Below are 22264 nucleotides of genomic sequence, written 5' to 3'. Positions count from 1 at the left end.
GGTTCTTCAACAGGATAATGACCCAAAACACACACCTAGAAACATCCAAGAATGGTTACGATCAAAGCATGGGACTATTCTTAAAGGGGGTATCCGGGACATTACAAAAAAAACAAACAAAAAATGTATCTAAGCACTAATAGGCAGGTAATTGCAACTTACCTGCCTTTTGTGCACAGCGGTGTTTTTCCCCGTCACAGAGAGGTTACAGACCACTCCTGATGGGGATTCAGAAGCTTGTGCTGATGTCACGTCTACAAAGTGGAGACTTCTTTTCCCGCTATGCTCTGTCAATGGGGCAGGACTTCCGACGTCATTCTTATTGACAGCCGGATCCCCGCTGCCTAACTGGGGGAGCCAGCTGTCAGTCAGAATGATATCGGAAGTCCCTGCCCCGTCGCATCAACAGACACAGCTAAATCCCTGACATCATGTGACGACTCTGTGGCACAACAGGTAGGTAAGTTGCATTTACATACATTTTTGTTTTTTTGTAAAGTCCAGGATATACCCTTTACGTGGCTTGTATGAGCCCTGATCTAAATCCTATTAAACATATGTGAAACGAGCTGAAACCTGCAGTCTGGAGAAGGCATTCTTCAAACCTGAGACAACTGGAGCAATTTGATGACAAGGAGTGGGCCAAAATACTTGTGGACAGGTGCAGATGTCTCATTGAGATTTTCAGACACCGTTTATTTGCAGCAAATGCCTCAAAAGGTTGTGCAACAAAATATTAAGTTAAAGAGTACGATTATTTTTATTTAATAAATCAATAGTAATAGTGAAAATAAGCAACATTATAATATATCTTATCAGAGATATCTGCATTGATCTTCTTCGGGATTGATCTTTCATTTTCAAAATTTTCAATTTATTGGTAAAATCTGTATTCAGTTAAGACAGATTGTTACATTACTGAGATAGGAGATTTCAGTTGCTTCTGATATGATTCTATGTAGTCAAGAGGGCGGAGCTCAACCTCTAGCTCCTCACTCCTCTATGCATAGACTCTTATAAGTAGCAATTCCCATCTACTATTTAAGTAATGCAACAATCTGTTTTCACTGAACACAGTGTTATATAAATTGAGAATTTTGAAAAGGAATGATCAGTCCCATTGCAGAAAGAACCATGTTTCTCTGATAAAATATATTACAAAGTTGCTTATTTTCACGCATACTGTTGATTTGTAAAATAAAAATTAAAACGACAGTTACTTTTTAAGGGTACCATCATTTTTATCCAGGCCAGTTTTTTTCTGTTTAATCAAAATTCAAAAGGATTGCCTGATTTCCATTGGGTCATATTTTCATTAAATTAAAATTGAAAATTGCTTTTGTCAGTTTCAAGTTATTTCGGTGACCATTATGGATTTTTCTTACTTTAACAGAAGGGTACTATTAATTTTGTTCTTGTGTGCGTTACATATTGTATACTACTTTATACACTATATACTTCACATACACTATACATTTAAAACTCAAAGCAAAGGCAAAAATACACATGAACATAACAATGCAAATGCATTGTAAAAAAATGAACCATATTAAAATACACTGCTCAAAAAAATAAAGGGAACACTAAAATCCCATATCCTAGATATCACTGAATGAAATATTCCAGTTGTAAATCTTTATTCATTACATACTGTAGTGGAATGTGCTGAGAACAATAAAACTTAAAAATGATCAACGTAAATCACAACTAATATCCCACGGAGGTCTGAAGTTGGAATGATGCTCTAAATCAAAGTGGAAAATGAAGTTACAGGCTGATCCAACTTAAGAGGATATGCTTCAAGACAAGGAAATGATGCTCAGTAGTGTATGTGGCCTCCACGTGCCTGTGTGACCTCCCCACAATGCCTCGGCGTGCTCCTTATGAGGCGGCGGATGGTCTCCTGAGGGATCTCCTCCCAGACCTGGACTAAAGCATCCGCCAACTCCTTGGCAGTCTGTGGTGCAATGTGACAATGGTGGATGGTGCGAGACATGATGTCCCAAATGTGTTCAATCGGATTCAGGTCTGGGGAACGGGTGGGCCAGTCCATAGCTTCAATACCTTCATCTTGCAGGAACTGCTGACACACTACAGCCACATGAGGTCTGGCATTGTCCTGCATTAGGAGGAACCCAGGGCCAACCGCACCAGCATATGGTCTCATAAGGGGTCTGAGGATCTCATCTCGGTACCTAATGGCAGTCAGGCTACCTCTGGCGAGCACATGGAGGGCTGTTCGGCCCTCCAAAGAAATGCCACCCCACACCATTATTGACCCAATTCACACCATTACTGGAGGTCATTTTGCAGGGCTCTGGCAGTGCTCCTCCTGTTCCTCCTTGCACAAAGGCTGAAGTAGCGGTCCTGCTGCTGGGTTGTTGCCCTCCTATGGTCCCTCCACATTTCCTGGTGTACTGGCCTGTCTCCTGGTAGCGCCTCCAGTCTCTGGACACTATGCTGACAGACACAGCAAATCTTCTTGCCACAGCTTGCATTGATGTGCCATCCTGGAAGAGCTGCACCACCTGAGCCACTTGTGTGGGTTGTAGAGTCCGTCTCATGCTACCACGAGTGTGAAAGCACAACCATCATTCAAAAGTGACCAAAACATCAGCCATAAAGCATTGGTACTTAGATGTGGTCTGTGGTCCCCATCTGCAGACCACATCTCAGTACCAATGCTTTATGGCTGATGTTTTGGTCATTTTTGACCAGACTCCTTTATTGAGTGTGTCTTGATAATTGCCAATAATTTCCATCTGTTGCCTATTAAATTTGCACAACAGCATGTGAAATTGATTGTCAAACAGAGTTGCTTCCTAAGTGGACAGTTTGATTTCACAGAAGTTTAATTTACTTGGAGTTATGTTCTGTTGTTTAAGTGTTCCTTTATTTTTTTGAGCAGTGTATATAACAAGATTCAGATTGTGTATATAGGAGTATAATGGTATATTATACACTGTGGTTCAAGTCCATAGAGAATAATTCTGGTATGTAATGATGGTTGTATGGGGTAAGTAAAGTGATGTAGTGGGTTGATACCTAAAGAATGATGGATGCTCCCAGGGCAGGTAAGTTTTATAGTACATAGATAGTAAACTACATATATACTATTATGGTATTTATTGGTAGGATACCTGATACCTTTATGTGAGCTGCAAAAAGCCTTCCAGAAGGATGTGCCCATGTCTTCGAACACAGATGCAGAAACACACGTTGGGGTGTGCACATCCTTCTGGAAGGCATTTTACTGATCCAATAAAGGTAAATACATACCTTGCCTATACTTACCATAAAGGCCTATACTTCGGGGTTTTTTGGTTTTTATATATTTTACATACACTATACACATTATTTCACACACTATTGCATACATTATATACTACACATACACATATACTGCATTATTTACACATTATTATATGTAATTATCTATTATGACTATCTCTTAAGCAGAAGAGGCCTTCACAATCCTGACCCATCACAAAACAGCAGACATAACTAGTATCATAAGTCACTGGTCGGTAAGAAGGGGACCCAGCACAGAACAGGAGATGACTAGGAAATCAGCTTTGCAGACACAAAAACTGTCATCCTCTCCCATACCACTGTATCTGGTCCAACTACCTCTTCTGATGTGAAGAAAGTGAGCCTTTGTTTATAGACAGCGGTTTATTTTGCATAATGTTGTTAGCTGTTAGAGAAGGCACATACATTGTGCATTGGAAGCCTGTTGTGAATTCTGCTCTTGGGTTCCCTCCGGTGGTTGTTGGTGGTAGTGCAGTGGTCTCTGGGTTGCAATCCTGGGCAGGTGTTTCTGCTGACTGCAGCCCTGACTGGGGTATTTAGGAGTGCAGGATCCATTAGCCCTTGCCAGTTGTCCATTGTTCTTGGAGGTTTTGCATCTCTGTCTGGTTCCTCCTGCCCTGCTGCCAATTCAGCTAAGATAAGTGTCTGGTTTTTGTCTTTGCAGCACACATGCTGTGTGCTTTACAATTCAGTGCAATTCATTGTGTTTTTTGTCCAGCTTAGACTGTGTTTGGATTTTTTCAGTCATGTTGGATTCTCAGGAGATGCAGATATACATTCTATGTCTTTAGTTAGATGTGGAATTTTTGTATTATCTGCTGTGGATATTTTTTAGGGTTTTAATACTGACCGCTTAGTATTCTGTCCTATCCTTTTCTATTTAGCTAGAGGTGCCTCTTTTGCTAAATCCTGTTTTCTGCCTGCGTGTGTCTTTCCTCTTATACTCACAGTCAATATTTGTGGGGGGCTGCCTATCCTTTGGGGTTCTGCTCTGAGGCAAGATAGTAACATAGTAACATAGTAACATAGTTAGTAAGGCCGAAAAAAGACATTTGTCCATCCAGTTCAGCCTATATTCCATCATAATAAATCCCCAGATCTACGTCCTTCTACAGAACCTAATAATTGTATGATACAATATTGTTCTGCTCCAGGAAGACATCCAGGCCTCTCTTGAACCCCTCGACTGAGTTCGCCATCACCACCTCCTCAGGCAAGCAATTCCAGATTCTCACTGCCCTAACAGTAAAGAATCCTCTTCTATGTTGGTGGAAAAACCTTCTCTCCTCCAGACGCAAAGAATGCCCCCTTGTGCCCGTCACCTTCCTTGGTATAAACAGATCCTCAGCGAGATATTTGTATTGTCCCCTTATATACTTATACATGGTTATTAGATCGCCCCTCAGTCGTCTTTTTTCTAGACTAAATAATCCTAATTTCGCTAATCTATCTGGGTATTGTAGTTCTCCCATCCCCTTTATTAATTTTGTTGCCCTCCTTTGTACTCTCTCTAGTTCCATTATATCCTTCCTGAGCACCGGTGCCCAAAACTGGACACAGTACTCCATGTGCGGTCTAACTAGGGATTTGTACAGAGGCAGTATAATGCTCTCATCATGTGTATCCAGACCTCTTTTAATGCACCCCATGATCCTGTTTGCCTTGGCAGCTGCTGCCTGGCACTGGCTGCTCCAGGTAAGTTTATCATTAACTAGGATCCCCAAGTCCTTCTCCCTGTCAGATTTACCCAGTGGTTTCCCGTTCAGTGTGTAATGGTGATATTGATTCCTTCTTCCCATGTGTATAACCTTACATTTATCATTGTTAAACCTCATCTGCCACCTTTCAGCCCAAGTTTCCAACTTATCCAGATCCATCTGTAGCAGAATACTATTTTCTCTTGTATTGACTGCTTTACATAGTTTTGTATCATCTGCAAATATCAATATTTTACTGTGTAAACCTTCTACCAGATCATTAATGAATATGTTGAAGAGAACAGGTCCCAATACCGACCCCTGCGGTACCCCACTGGTTACAGCGACCCAGTTAGAGACTATACCATTTATAACCACCCTCTGCTTTCTATCACTAAGCCAGTTACTAACCCATTTACACACATTTTCCCCCAGACCAAGCATTCTCATTTTGTGTACCAACCTCTTGTGCGGCACGGTATCAAACGCTTTGGAAAAATCGAGATATACCACGTCCAATGACTCACCGTGGTCCAGCCTATAGCTTACCTCTTCATAAAAACTGATTAGATTGGTTTGACAGGAGCGATTTCTCATAAACCCATGCTGATATGGAGTTAAACAGTTATTCTCATTGAGATAATCCAGAATAACATCCTTCAGAAACCCTTCAAATATTTTACCAACAGTAGAGGTTAGACTTACTGGCCTATAATTTCCAGGTTCACTTTTAGAGCCCTTTTTGAATATTGGCACCACATTTGCTATGCGCCAGTCCTGCGGAACAGACCCCGTCGCTATAGAGTCCCTAAAAATAAGAAATAATGGTTTATCTATTACATTACTTAGTTCTCTTAGTACTCGTGGGTGTATGCCATCCGGACCCGGAGATTTATCTATTTTAATCTTATTTAGCCGGTTTCGCATCTCTTCTTGTGTTAGATTAGTGACCCTTAATATAGGGTTTTCATTGTTTCTTGGGATTTCACCTAGCATTTCATTTTCCACCGTGAATACCGTGGAGAAGAAGGTGTTTAATAGATAGAATTCCCATTTCCATCTATAGGGGTATTTAGTCCTCCGGCTGTGTCGAGGTGTCTAGGATGTGTTAGGTACACCCCACGGCTACTTCTAGTTGCGGTGTCAGTTTAGGGTTTGAGGTCAGTACAGGTTCCACCTTCTCCAGAGAAAGTCTCATGCGGCTCCAAGGTCACCGGATCATAACAGAAGCCATGGGCAGCCTGTTTCTTCAGAAATGATGAAGGTAATTTCTGCAGCCAATTTTAGTTCTGCAGTCTAGTTCCGAAGCTACTAAAAGTTGCATCAATTTGTGAAGCTGCCACCCACTGACCACAATAATCATGACTTCTCTCAAACTGAGGTGAGATAATTGACATTTTCTGACTCCAAGACTTTTCCTGCTAGACCACATTCAGTGCTACCCTCCTGAGCAGGAGGAAGATGAAGAAAAGAGAGAGAGGAGAAATCAGTGGTCTTGAGGCAGCACTGAGTTCTGCACAATACGAATTCTCAAGACCATGGCTTAGTATGGCCAGATTAGATTGGCCCTTTCCTATTAGCCCATTATGTTAGCAGTCCACCAGGAATCTGCCCGGCAGGGTTTGTTGTCACAGTGGTTTCCAAAATTGTACCAAATCCTTTGTAGAACCGATGCATAATATACCGTATTGACTTAGAATGGGGTCTGTCCGGTTCTATTGTGGTATCCAATGTTTGTAGTGCTATGCAGCGTGCTACTACTCCTGGGAGCTGTAAAAGAAGCTGCCATAATGCTTTGATACACACATGAACACAATCAAATAGCCCCAATACACATTAAACTAAAGTCAGTGGGATCAGCTGACAGTCTAATGAGTATGGGGGTCTCCCGACAAATGTCAGGAGACAAAAAGATCCAATGATTGGAATTTACACTACCAATGTTTTTGTTTGGTTGGAAGATAAGCTGGAGGACTCTGAGGGTATGTGCACACGTCCGGATTTCTTGCAGAAATTTCCTGAAGAAAACCGGAAATTTTCTGCAAGAAATCCGCATTTTTTTTTTGCGTTTTTTTTCCATTTTTTTCGCGTTTTTTTTTAGCATTCTGCAAGCGTAATTAGCTTGCAGAATGCTAAAGTTTTCCAAGCGATCTGTAGCATCGCTTGGAAAACTGACTGACAGGTTGGTCACACTTGTCAAACATAGCGTTTGACAAGTGTGACCAACTTTTTACTATAGATGCTGCTTTTGCAGCATCTATAGTAAAAGACAGAATGTTTAAAAATAATTAAAAAAATAAAAAAAATGCTTATACTCACCCGCAGACAGCTGCTCTCCTCACCGGCGTCCGTTCTGTATAGATGGTGTGTGCGCGCAGGACCTTCCATGACGTCGCGGTCACGTGAGCGGTCACATGACCGGTCTCGACCAATCACAAGACGGCGACGTCATCGGCAGGTCCTTCACCGCACACCAGCTACAGGAACCGAAGCGACAGCGTGCAGTGGAGAGGCGGGAAGACATCGAAGGTGAGTATAGGACTATTTTTTATTTTAATTCTTTTTTTTTGACCAATTATATGGTGCCCAGTCCGTGGAGGAGAGTCTCCTCTCCTCCACCCTGGGTACCAACCGCACATAATCTGCTTACTTCCCGCATGGTGTGCACAGCCCCGTGCGGGAAGTAAGCAGATCAATGGATTCCCAGGTGTGCGGAATCCCCTGCAATTCCGCATTTTAATGAACATGTTGCTTTTTTTTCCGCGATGCGATTTTTTCGCGGAAAAAAAGGCTACATTTGCACAAAAAATGCGGAATACACTGAAAATAATGGGAGGCATATGTAAGCGTTTTTTTCGCGTTTTTATCACGTTTTTATAGCGAAAAAACGCGAAAAAAACGCGAAAAATACTGAACGTGTGCACATGGCCTGACAGTGGCTCTCTCATAGAGAACCTAGGAAATATTAGCTGTGTATGGGGATAGGGAACAATTAACTGTCAGCCGAACGATTGACAGCTGTTGCCTTTATATTCAAATTATTCTTTTCCCTACTTTCAGTTTTATAATGAACTTTATACATGCAGAGGTTATATTAGTCGACACCTAGGATCTGCTCTACAGCAGGTAACAGCACCTGGCATACAGGCCATGTACAGTAATATATACAAGGTTACTGGATGAGCCGACTGTCAAAATAATCATTCCCCAACATAAATGAACACATTGTTTGCTGCACAGAATGTACACAAATTTGGAAGTCATTTTAACAATGGTGAAAGATGAGCAATGAATGTTTTCTTATTTCTAAATGAACAACCTGTGTTCTTTGGAAAATGTAAATGACTCTGTTTGCAAGGCTCACAGGTTTCCGACTGGCGATATAGACATCGACAACAATACTTGTCAGTATGGAACTGTGCAGGATAACTTGTCAGCTGCTACGTGGGCTCATTATGGAAAGAATGCCATGATGTTTGTATAAAAGATCTGAACATGCTAGAAATGTAAATTATCTAAATAATGTAGGAAATGATTTATTATGTATTAATGAACAGTAACTTGTGCAGATATTAAAGGGATAGTCCAGTAGTTAAAAAAAACAAAATCGCAAAAGCAGGGGAGGAGATGAAATAGCAAAATAACTTGTCACATTTCCTGCAGTGATGGATTTTCATTTACTAGTGGGTGCAGCCAATCACTGGCTCTACATGTTATGAGAGCACTTGGCATATGACCACTAAAGTCTGCAATAGATAAGTATGGTTTACCGATCAACCTTACAGGACAACTACAAAGAACCGTGCAGCGCTGTTACTTTGGTATCCATCGCATGACGTATGATGCTGTAATATTATCCCTCTTCTGTGATATTGGTTCATGCATTATTCCTATTCTGCAACATCAAAATGTGTAATGCCCTCCCCCAATGTCTCCACAATCCATATACTGATGACATCACTGATTTTTTATAGTTCATTGTTTCACAATGTTCATCAGGTTCTTTGCATAGAAGTACAATGTAACTACAGTGATCATTCATGTTCTGTTTCATGACTGTTACTATTGTTTTTGTGTTGTTATTAGTATTGAGCAAACGTGCTCGGAAAAGGTGCTATCCGACCATGCACGTGTGCTAGTCGAGTGACTTTGGTGTGCTCAAATAATATGTTAGAGACCCAGGGCTGCATGTCTTGTGAGTCATGCTGCTGCAGTGCAGTATAATGCAACCTTCACCAGAGGGAGCTTGAGAGGGAAGTGAGACTGCATACATAGAGAAGCACCACAGAACACCACAGAGCAGCAGCATAGGCGCCACCAAGTGGCAAGATAGTGGTCAAACAAGCCGAGTCAAAAACAAAAATAGGCAGAAGTACTAAAGGGATCAGCAATACACGTGGTCAGGAACAAGCCAGGAGGTTCAGCATCGATCAGAAGCGGATAAGACAAAGTCAGAAGGCAGAAGAGAGTCCGAATACAAGCCAAGTCAGAAGCCAGAGAATCAAAAACCGAAACACAGGGAAACACTGGGAAAAGGGCAGACAGAGGGAGTAACAGACACGGGGCAAGCCAGGGATCACAGCAGGACAAATCAAGAGCTACTAGAGTCAGGTTCACACACCGAAGGTAGAACTATAGCTGACGCCGCCAGCAAGATGCATGGGAGCTAAATAGCAAACCTGAACCCAGAATGAGGCAGAGCAAAATTAACATGATCTTGACATAACTTGACATGATCCGCCTGGAAAAAGGGCAGACAGGATTAAACCCTGGAACGGATCATGACATTGTGGTTGTGCAGGGATTTCCTAACAGGCAATCCCTGCATGTGTTGAGACTGTCGAATGGTCACATGGTTAGCATGCTCGGATAACACCTTATCCGACCAAGTTCGCTCATTACTAGTTGTTACATTAGTAGACTGTGGCATCATCATCATCTTTATTATCATTGTGCAGATATATTTGTTTTCTATGTTTGAGTTATGAAATTGCTGCTTTTTTACTCTGTCTCTACTGGAACTTCAATGTTTTTTTTTATAACTGTGGTATGATATAATTTTGTGAATAGGTTTGGTGATATAACTAAGAATTATTTCACCACAGTTCGCAGTTCTATTGGTTAAGTGGTACTTGAGTGTTGTGAATTAGACTTTTTTGGCTCCCTCTAGTGGTTACTAGTGATATGACTCTGGGATTTCCTTCCCTCTGTTTGCACCCAGCTGGGTCGTTACTTCAGGGGTGTTGCTATATAAACCTCCTGGAACCTTAGTCCAGTGCCTGGCATCGGTGTTATCAGACACATTCTGTTTGCTCCTGTTTGCTGGTCCTGGTTCGTGCTAAATTAAGCTAAGTCTTGCTTCTTTGTTTTTTGGGTTATTTGTTTGCTATCATTTTTGTCCAGCTTGTACTAAATGTGATTCCTGACCTTGCTGGAAGCTCTAGGGGGCTGGTGTTCTCCCCCCGGGCCGTTAGACGGTTCGGGGGTTCTTGAATTTCCAGTGTGGATATTTTTGATAGGATTTTTTGCTGACCATATAAGTTATCTTTCTATATTCTGCTATTAGCTAGTGGGCCTCTCTTTGCTAAATTCCTAGCTCATTCTTATGTTTGTCTTTTCCTCTTACCTCACCGTTATTATTTGTGGGGGGCTTCTATCCAACTTTTTGGGGTATTTCCTCTGGAGGCAAGAAAGGTCTTTCTTTTCCCTTCTAGGGGTAGTTAGCTCTCCGGCTGGTGCGAGACGTCTAGGATCAACGTAGGAACGTTCTCCGGCTGCTGGTATTTGTGGTGCTATGATTAGTTATATGGTCAGCCCAGTTACCACTGCCCTATGAGCTGGTTTTCTGTATTTACTGACTTAGCATTATTCCTGAGACCCTCTTCCATTGGGGTCATAACAGTATGCCAGGCCAATATTGAATGTTTAAAGCATTGCAGAAGTGGGATAATAAGAAAGGAAATTCTGAGTTTTTTTTTTTCCTTCCTTCTCTTCCTCCCCTTTACCTTTGAGTGGCGTGTGCTTGCTGCAGACATGAATGTGCAGACCTTGATTACAAGTGTTGACCAGCTGGCAGCTCGTGTGCAGGGTATACAAGATTTTGTTACCAGTAGTCCTATGTCTGAACCTAAAATACCTATTCCTGAATTGTTTTCTGGAGATCGATTTAGGTTTAGGAATTTCAAGAATAATTGTAAATTGTTTCTTTCTCTGAGACCCCGTTCATCTGGAGATTCTGCTCAGCAAGTTAAAATTGTTATTTCTTTTTTACGGGGCGACCCTCAGGATTGGGCTTTCTCGCTAGCGCCAGGAGATCCGGCATTGGCGAATATTGATGCGTTTTTTCTGGCGCTCGGATTGCTTTACGAGGAACCCAATCTTGAAATTCAGGCAGAAAAAGCCTTGCTGGCTATTTCTCAGGGTCAGGATGAAGCTGAAGTGTATTGCCAAAAATTTCGGAAATGGTCCGTGCTTACTCAGTGGAATGAGTGTGCTCTGGCCGCAAATTTCAGAAATGGCCTTTCTGAAGCCATTAAGAATGTGATGGTGGGTTTCCCCATTCCTACAAGTCTGAATGATTCTATGGCGCTTGCTATTCAAACTGACCGGCGTTTGCGGGAGCGCAAAACCGCTAATCCTCTGGTGGTGTTGTCTGAACAAACACCTGATTTAATGCAATGTGATAGAATTCAGACTAGAAATGAACGGAAAAATCATAGACGTCAGAATGGGTTGTGTTTTTACTGTGGTGATTCTACACATGTTATATCAGCATGCTCTAAACGCCTAACAAGGGTTGTTAGTCCTGTCGCCATTGGTAATTTGCAACCTAAATTTATTTTGTCTGTGACTTTAATTTGCTCTTTGTCTTCTTACCCTGTTATGGCGTTTGTGGATTCAGGTGCCGCCCTGAGTCTTATGGATCTGTCATTTGCCAAGCGCTGTGGTTTTGTTCTTGAACCGTTAGTTAATCCTATTCCTCTTAGAGGTATTGATGCTACGCCATTGGCGGAAAATAAACCGCAGTTTTGGACGCAGGTGACCATGTGCATGACTCCTGAACATCGGGAGGTGATTCGTTTTCTTGTTCTGCATAAAATGCATGATTTGGTCGTTTTGGGTCTGCCATGGTTACAGACCCACAATCCAGTCCTGGATTGGAAGGCAATGTCTGTGTCAAGTTGGGGCTGTCAGGGAATTCATTCTGATTCCCCGCCGGTGTCTATTGCTTCCTCTACTCCTTCGGAAGTTCCTGAGTATTTGTCTGATTATCAGGATGTATTCAGTGAGTCCAGATCCAGTGCTCTGCCTCCTCATAGGGACTGTGACTGCGCCATAGATTTGATTCCAGGTAGTAAATTTCCTAAGGCAAGATTATTTAATCTGTCAGTACCTGAGCATGCCGCAATGCGTTCATATATCAAGGAGTCTCTGGAGAAGGGGCATATCCGTCCATCCTCTTCCCCTCTTGGTGCGGGATTCTTTTTTGTGGCTAAGAAGGACGGATCTTTGAGACCTTGTATTGACTATCGGCTACTGAATAAAATCACTGTAAAATTTCAGTATCCTTTGCCTCTCTTGTCGGACTTGTTTGCCCGGATTAAGGGTGCCAAGTGGTTCACCAAGATAGATCTTCGTGGTGCATACAACCTTGTGCGCATTAAGCAAGGTGATGAATGGAAGACTGCATTTAATACGCCCGAAGGTCATTTTGAGTACTTGGTGATGCCTTTTGGGCTTTCTAATGCTCCCTCAGTATTTCAGTCCTTTATGCATGATATTTTCCGGAAGTATCTGGATAAATTTATGATTGTTTATCTGGACGATATTCTGGTTTTCTCTGAAGATTGGGACTCACATGTGGAGCAGGTCAGGATGGTGTTTCAGGTTTTGCGTGAGAATGCCTTGTTTGTTAAAGGCTCAAAGTGTCTCTTTGGAGTACAGAAAGTTCCCTTTTTGGGGTTTATTTTTTCCCCTTCTGCTGTGGAGATGGACCCAGTCAAGGTCCGAGCTATTCATGAGTGGACTCAACCCACGTCAGTTAAGAGTCTTCAGAAGTTCTTGGGTTTTGCTAACTTCTACCGTCGTTTTATCGCTAATTTTTCTAGCGTTGTTAAACCTTTGACGGATATGACCAAGAAAGGTTCTGATGTTGCTAACTGGGCTCCTGCAGCCGTGGAGGCGTTCCAGGAGTTGAAGCGCCGGTTTACTTCGGCGCCTGTTTTGTGCCAGCCTGATGTCTCACTTCCCTTTCAGGTCGAGGTGGATGCTTCTGAGATTGGGGCAGGGGCCGTTTTGTCACAGAGAGGCCCTGGTTGCTCGGTAATGAGACCATGTGCTTTCTTCTCTAGGAAGTTTTCGCCTGCTGAGCGGAATTATGATGTGGGCAATCGGGAATTACTGGCCATGAAGTGGGCATTTGAGGAGTGGCGTCATTGGCTCGAGGGTGCTAAGCATCGTGTGGTGGTCTTGACTGATCACAAAAATTTGATGTATCTCGAGTCTGCTAAACGCTTGAATCCTAGACAGGCCCGCTGGTCATTGTTTTTCTCCTGTTTTGACTTTGTGGTCTCGTATTTACCAGGTTCAAAGAATGTGAAAGCTGATGCTCTTTCAAGCAGCTTTGTGCCTGACTCTCCTGGAGTCACAGAACCTGTTGGTATTCTTAAAGAAGGAGTTATTTTGTCAGCCATTTCTCCTGATTTGCGACGTGTGTTGCAGAGATTTCAAGCTGGTAGACCTGACTCTTGTCCACCTGACAGACTGTTTGTTCCTGATAAGTGGACCAGCAGAGTCATTTCCGAGGTTCATTCCTCGGTGTTGGCAGGTCATCCGGGAATTTTTGGCACCAGAGATCTGGTGGCTAGGTCATTTTGGTGGCCTTCCTTGTCACGGGATGTACGGTCATTTGTGCAGTCCTGTGGGACTTGTGCTCGAGCTAAGCCTTGCTGTTCCCGTGCCAGCGGGTTGCTCTTGCCCTTGCCTGTCCCGAAGAGGCCTTGGACACATATTTCCATGGATTTCATTTCTGATCTCCCGGTGTCTCGGGGTATGTCTGTCATCTGGGTGGTATGTGATCGCTTTTCAAAAATGGTCCATTTGGTGCCTTTGCCTAAGCTGCCTTCCTCTTCCGATCTGGTTCCTGTGTTCCTTCAGAATGTGGTTCGTTTACACGGCATTCCTGAGAATATTGTGTCTGACAGAGGATCCCAGTTTGTTTCCAGGTTCTGGCGATCCTTTTGTGCTAGGATGGGCATTGATTTATCGTTCTCGTCTGCCTTTCATCCTCAGACTAATGGACAAACTGAGCGAACTAATCAGACTTTGGAAGCTTACTTGAGGTGTTTTGTTTTGGCAGATCAGGATGATTGGGTGACCTTCTTGCCGTTGGCTGAGTTTGCCCTAAATAATCGGGCTAGTTCCGCTACTTTGGTTTCGCCATTTTTCTGCAACTCTGGTTTCCATCCTCGTTTTTCCTCGGGACATGTGGAGCCTTCTGACTGTCCTGGAGTAGATTCTGTGGTGGATAGGTTGCAGCAGATCTGGAATCATGTGGTGGACAACTTGAAGTTGTCACAGGAGAAGGCTCAGCGTTTTGCCAACCGCCGCCGCGGTGTGGGTCCCCGACTTCGTGTTGGGGATTTGGTGTGGCTGTCTTCTCGATTTGTTCCTATGAAGGTCTCCTCTCCTAAATTTAAGCCTCGCTTCATCGGTCCTTACAAGATATTGGAAATCCTTAATCCTGTGTCCTTTCGCTTGGATCTTCCGGTTTCGTTTGCCATTCACAACGTGTTCCATAGGTCTTTGTTACGACGCTACGTTGTGCCTGTGGTTCCTTCTGCTGAGCCTCCTGCTCCGGTGTTGGTTGAGGGCGAGTTGGAGTATGTGGTGGAGAAGATCTTGGATTCTCGTCTCTCCAGGCGGAGGCTTCAGTATTTGGTCAAGTGGAAGGGTTATGGTCAGGAGGATAATTCCTGGGTGGTTGCCTCTGATGTGCATGCGGCCGATTTGGTTCGTGCCTTTCACGCTGCTCATCCTGATCGCCCTGGTGGTCTTGGTGAGGGTTCGGTGACCCCTCCTTAAGGGGGGGGTACTGTTGTGAATTAGACTTTTTTGGCTCCCTCTAGTGGTTACTAGTGATATGACTCTGGGATTTCCTTCCCTCTGTTTGCACCCAGCTGGGTCGTTACTTCAGGGGTGTTGCTATATAAACCTCCTGGAACCTTAGTCCAGTGCCTGGCATCGGTGTTATCAGACACATTCTGTTTGCTCCTGTTTGCTGGTCCTGGTTCGTGCTAAATTAAGCTAAGTCTTGCTTCTTTGTTTTTTGGGTTATTTCTTTGCTATCATTTTTGTCCAGCTTGTACTAAATGTGATTCCTGACCTTGCTGGAAGCTCTAGGGGGCTGGTGTTCTCCCCCCGGGCCGTTAGACGGTTCGGAGGTTCTTGAATTTCCAGTGTGGATATTTTTGATAGGATTTTTTGCTGACCATATAAGTTATCTTTCTATATTCTGCTATTAGCTAGTGGGCCTCTCTTTGCTAAATTCCTAGCTCATTCTTATGTTTGTCTTTTCCTCTTACCTCACCGTTATTGTTTGTGGGGGGCTTCTATCCAACTTTTTGGGGTATTTCCTCTGGAGGCAAGAAAGGTCTTTCTTTTCCCTTCTAGGGGTAGTTAGCTCTCCGGCTGGTGCGAGACGTCTAGGATCAACGTAGGAACGTTCTCCGGCTGCTGGTATTTGTGGTGCTAGGATTAGTTATATGGTCAGCCCAGTTACCACTGCCCTATGAGCTGGTTTTCTGTATTTACTGACTTAGCATTATTCCTGAGACCCTCTGCCATTGGGGTCATAACACTTGAGGTGGCCTGATTATTTCTTTCTCACATAAGAATAAATCAGTAATATTCAATATATTGAACTTAAACTTGGAGACATTGCTATAGGTTCTACAGCTGAGCCTAGGAACAAAAAAGCAATAGCTCCTACATATAGTGGGAAACTGTACTGGTCTGGTTTACTAAAATAAGATACAGTCACTCTCTATGTCACTGCAGACTTCTACATCCTTACAGCATGTACACTGCACAATGTCAGGACTCTCCAGTGTTGCTGATGAGAGCAGGAGGTCATGTGACCGCAAATATGCGATGTCTGGCCTCGCTCAATTTGCTTATATTGATATTGAGCAAGGCTGTGCACATCTAGACTCTTAGAATCATAGAATGGTAGAGTTGGAAGGGACCTCCTGGATCATCTGGTCCAACCCCCCCGCTCAAAGCAGGATTCACTAAATCATCCCAGACAGATGTCTGTCCAGCCTCTGAAAACTTCCATGGAAGGAGAACTCACCACCTCTCGTGGCAGCCTGTTCCACTGAATGACCACCCTAACTGTCAAAAAGTTTTTTCTAATATCTAATCTGTGTCTCCTCCCATTCAGTTTGATCCCATTGCTTCTAGTCTTTCCTTGTGCAAATGAGAATAAGGATGATCCTTCTACAATGTAACAGCGCTTGAGATATTTGTAGACAGCTATTCTCTAAGTCTCCTCCCAGTCTTTGATTTTGCAAGCTAAACATTTCCAAATCCTGTAACCGTTCCTCGTAGGACATGGTTTGCAGACCGATCACCATTCTGGTCGCTCTTCTCTGAACTTGCTCCAGTACTTGCAGCCACGTGACCACTCAGTCTCAGCAGCAACACCAGAAAATCCTGACAGTCTACAGTGGGTATGCTGTATGGATTCAGAAGTCTGAAATACAAAGGGTGGCTAGAGACTTTTAGGGTATGTTTCCACGTTCAGGAAACGCTGCGTGTTTGACACTGCATAGAGCCGCAGCATCAAACACGCAGCGTCCAGATGTTACAGCATAGTGGAGGGGATTTTATGAAATCCCGTCTCCACTATGCGTGGTAACATGCATCCGGCAGCCCTGCGATTCTGGACATGCGGTGCGTCTTTTTAGAACATCGCGGTGACGCTGCGCCGCCGCAAGGTAAAACACAGGGCCCTATGTGTGGGGTGCAATGATGCCGGATGTGTGCACTGAAACACATCCGGCATCATCGCGTCTACAGAAGGGGGCGGAGCTTTGGGCGGAGCGGGTTTTCCACTCTGTCCAAAGCGCCGGCCATCCTGATCGTGGACACGTACCCTTAGCAGAAGACCAGACAACTGCTTTAAGCCAGATGTGCCTATCCACCAGTAGAACAAGGTTAGAAGCCTAGTCCCATATTGTACTTGATAACTTTTGTTGACAAGGCATGAAATTTGCTATTGGGGTTAAGGTTGATCTCATGACAGATTAAAAAATGTGAAAATGAGTAAAATGGCACTAGAAAGGAGACATGGGGATAAAAGGACAAATCAGGACAAAACCAACATTTAGGGTAGAAATGGGGCTGTAAGAAAATTAAGGACACTGATTGATCAGACAGGATTCTGAGTATACAATTGCAGTAGAAAATTTAACATTCCTACATTCAACATTTTCCCAGCTCAGTCTTATCTGTCTTACTAAGAAAATTGAGATAAAGCACTCCTTGTTATGGACCTGGTGGTTAGGAGCACCCAGAATGACCTGATGGTTAAACTGGAAATCGGGACAAGCTCTGGGGAAGTGGGAACTCTGCTGACCGCAAACCCTAATCCTACCACAAACACTAGAAATAGCCGTGGAGCGTACCTAACTCTCCCTAGACGCCTCTTCACAGCCTAAGAGCTAACTACCCCTGAAGATAGGAAATAAAGCCTTACCTTGCCTCAGAGAAATTCCCCAAAGGAAAAGGCAGCCCCCCACAAATATTGACTGTGAATTAAGAGGAACGTCACAAACACAGGAATGAAACAGGTTTCAGCAAAGGAGGCCAGTCTTCACTAAATAGACAGAGGATAGGAAAGGGAACTATGCGGTCAGCATAAAAAAACTACAAAAACCACACAGTGTGTACAAAAGACCCCCACACCGACTCACGGCGTGGGGGTGCCACTCTGCACCCCCAGAGCTACCAGCTAGCAAAGCAATGTCATGATAGCAAGCTGGACAGAACTTAGCAAGTACTAAGAAATATATTCAGTAAGCAAAGAACAACAAATGAACTAGCAGGGACTTAGCTTCTGCTGGAGTAGACAGGTCATCAGAAGGATCCAAGAGAGATCTGAACCAGTACTGAAACATTGACAGCTGGCATGAAGTAACGATCTGAGTGGAGTTAAATAGAGAAGCCAGCCTAGGAATAAACGAGGCCAGCTGGGAAAGCCAACCTCAAGGATCAGCAGTACCACTCAAAGCCACCAGAGGGAGTCCAAGGACAGAACTCACCGAAGTACCATTCATGACCACAGGAGGGAGTCCGAGAACGGAATTCACAACAGTACCCCCCCCCCTTGAGGAGGGGTCACCGAACCCTCACCAGGGCCCCCAGGCCGATCAGGACGAGCCAAATGAAAGGCACAAACTAAATCGGCAGCATGGACATCGGAGGCAACAACCCAGGAATTATCCTCCTGACCATAGCCCTTCCATTTGACCAGGTACTGAAGTTTCCGTCTCGAAACACGAGAATCCAAAATCTTCTCTACCACATACTCCAACTCCCCCTCGACCAACACCGGAGCAGGAGGGTCAATGGAGGGAACCATAGGCGCCACATATCTCCGCAACAACGACCTATGGAACACATTATGGATGGCAAAAGAAGCTGGAAGGGCCAAACGAAATGACACAGGATTGAGAATTTCAGAAATCTTATAAGGACCAATGAAACGAGGCTTAAACTTAGGAGAAGAAACCTTCATAGGAACATAACGAGACGACAACCAAACCAAATCCCCAACACGAAGTCGGGGACCAACATAGCGACGGCGGTTAGCGAAACGTTGAGCTTTCTCCTGGGACAATGTCAAATTGTCCACTACGTGAGTCCAAATTTGCTGCAACCTGTCCACCACAGAATCCACACCAGGACAGTCCGAAGGCTCAACCTGCCCTGAAGAAAAACGAGGATGAAAACCAGAATTGCAAAAAAAGGCGAAACCAAAGTAGCCGAACTGGCCCGATTATTAAGGGCGAACTCAGCCAATGGCAAGAAGGTCACCCAATCATCCTGATCAGCAGAAACAAAGCATCTCAGATAGGTTTCCAAGGTCTGATTGGTTCGTTCGGTTTGGCCACTTGTCTGAGGATGGAAAGCCGAAGAAAAAGACAAATCAATGCCCATCTTAGCACAAAAGGACCGCCAAAACCTCGAAACAAACTGGGAACCTCTGTCCGACACAATGTTCTCCGGAATGCCATGCAAACAAACCACATGCTGGAAAAATAATGGAACCAAATCAGAGGAGGAAGGCAATTTAGGCAAGGGTACCAAATGGACCATCTTAGAGAAGCGATCACAAACCACCCAGGTGACAGACATCCTTTGAGAGACAGGAAGATCTGAAATAAAATCCATGGAAACATGCGTCCAGGGCCTTTTCGGGACCGGCAAGGGCAAAAGTAACCCACTGGCACGAGAACAACAGGGCTTGGCCCGAGCACAAGTCCCACAGGACTGAACGAAAGAACGCACATCCCATGACAAGGAAGGCCACCAAAAGGACCTAGCCACCAAATCTCTGGTACCAAAAATCCTAGGATGACCAGCCAACACTGAACAATGAACCTCCGAGATAACTCTACTAGTCTATCTATCAGGGACAAACAGTTTCTCCGCTGGACAACGGTCAGGTCTATCAGCCTGAAACTCCTGCAGCACCCGCCACAAATCAGGGGAGATGGCAGACAGAATTACCCCCTCTTTGAGAATACCAGCCGGCTCAGGGATTCCCGGAGAATCAGGCACAAAACTCCTTGAAAGGGCATCAGCCTTCACATTCTTAGAACCCGGAAGGTATGAAACCACAAAATCGAAACGGGAGAAAAACAGAGACCATCGAGCCTGTCTAGGATTTAACCGCTTGGCAGACTCGAGATAAGTCAGATTCTTGTGATCCGTTAAGACCACCACGCGATGTTTGGCTCCCTCAAGCCAATGTCGCCACTCCTCGAATGCCCACTTCATAGCCAACAATTCCCGATTGCCAACATCATAATTACGCTCAGCAGACAAAAACTTTCTAGAAAAGAAGGCACATGGCTTCATCACAGAGCCATCAGAACTTCTTTGAGATAAAACAGCCCCTGCTCCAATCTCAGAAGCATCAACCTCGACCTGAAAAGGGAGCGAAACATCTGGCTGACACAACACAGGGGCCGAAGAGAAACGACGTTTCAACTCCTGAAAAGCCTCAACGGCCGTAGAGGACCAATTCACGACATCAGCACCTTTCTTGGTCAAATCAGTCAACGGTTTAACAACACTAGAAAAATTAGCGATGAAGCGACGGTAAAAATGAGCAAAACCCAGGAATTTCTGAAGGCTCTTCACAGATGTAGGCTGAGTCCAATCATAAATGGCCTGAACTTTAAAAGGATCCATCTCGATAGTAGAAGGGGAAAAAATGAAGCCCAAAAAGGAAACCTTCTGAACTCCGAAGAGACACTTAGACCCCTTCACAAACAAGGAATTAGCACAAAGGACCTGGAATACCATTCTGACCTGCTTCACATGAGACTCCCAATCCTCCGAAAAAACCAAAATATCATCCAAATATACAATCATGAATCTATCCAGATACTTTCGGAAGATGTCATGCATAAAGGACTGAAACACAGATGGAGCATTAGAAAGTCCGAATGGCATCACCAGGTACTCAAAATGGCCCTCGGGCGTATTAAATGCTGTTTTCCATTCATCGCCCTGTTTAATACGCACAAGGTTATACGCCCCTCGAAGATCTATCTTGGTGAACCAACTAGCCCCCTTAATCCGAGCAAACAAATCAGACAGTAGGGGCAAAGGGTACTGAAATTTGACCGTGATTTTATTGAGAAGGTGGTAATCTATACAGGGTCTCAGAGAACCATCCTTCTTGGCCACAAAAATGAACCCTGCTCCCAACGGTGACGACGACGGGCGAATATGACCTTTCTCCAAGGACTCCTTTATATAACTCCGCATAGCAGCGTGTTCTGGCACAGATAAATTGAAAAGTCGGCCCTTAGGAAACTTACTACCAGGAATCAAATTGATAGCACAATCACAATCCCTATGAGGAGGTAGGGCACTGGATTTGGGCTCATCAAATACATCCCGGTAATCCGACAGAAACTCAGGGACTTCAGCAGGAGTGGAAGAAGAAATTGACAACAACGGAACGTCACCATGTACCCCTTGGCAACCCCAACTAGACACAGACATTGATTTCCAATGCAATACTGGATTATGAACCTGTAGCCATGGCAAACCCAACACGACCACATCATGCAAATTATGCAACACCAAAAAGCGAATATCTTCCTGATGTGCAGGAGCCACGCACATGGTCAACTGAGTCCAGTACTGAGGTTTATTCTTGGCCAAAGGCGTAGCATCAATTCCCCTTAATGGAATAGGATACTGCAAGGGCTCCAAGAAAAAACCACAGCGCCTGGCAAACTCTAAGTCCATCAAATTCAGGGCAGCGCCCGAATCCACAAATGCCATAACAGAGTAGGACGACAAAGAGCAAATCAGAGTAACGGACACAAGAAATTTAGGCTGTGCTGTACCAATGGTGACAGACCTAGCGAACCGCTTAGTGCGCTTAGGACAATCAGAAATAGCATGAGTGGAGTCACCACAGTAAAAACACAGCCCATTCTGGCGTCTGTGTTCTTGCCGTTCAGCTCTGGTCAAAGTCCTATCACATTGCATAGGCTCAGGCCTCTGCTCAGAGGAAACCGCCAAATGGTGCACAACTTTGCGCTCATGCAAACGCCGATCGATCTGAATGGCCAAGGACATTGATTCATTCAGACCAGCAGGCGTGGGGAACCCCACCATAACATCCTTAAGGGCTTCAGAAAGACCCTTTCTGAAAATTGCTGCCAGGGCACACTCATTCAATTGAGTAAGCACAGACCACTTTCTAAACTTCTGGCAATATACCTCCGCTTCATCCTGACCCTGACACAAAGCCAGCAAGATTTTCTCTGCCTGATCCACAGAATTAGGTTCGTCATAAAGCAATCCCAGCGCCAGAAAAAACGCATCTACATTAAGCAATGCAGGATCTCCTGGCACAAGGGAGAATGCCCAGTCTTGAGGGTCGCCACGTAACAAAGAAATAATGATTTTTACTTGCTGAATGGGGTTACCAGAGGAGCGGG

Source organism: Ranitomeya variabilis, chromosome 6 (assembly GCF_051348905.1).
Source record: "Ranitomeya variabilis isolate aRanVar5 chromosome 6, aRanVar5.hap1, whole genome shotgun sequence".
NCBI lineage: Eukaryota > Metazoa > Chordata > Amphibia > Anura > Dendrobatidae > Ranitomeya > Ranitomeya variabilis.
The sequence above is the reverse complement of the archived record's forward strand: the minus strand, read 5'-3'. Positions refer to the sequence as shown.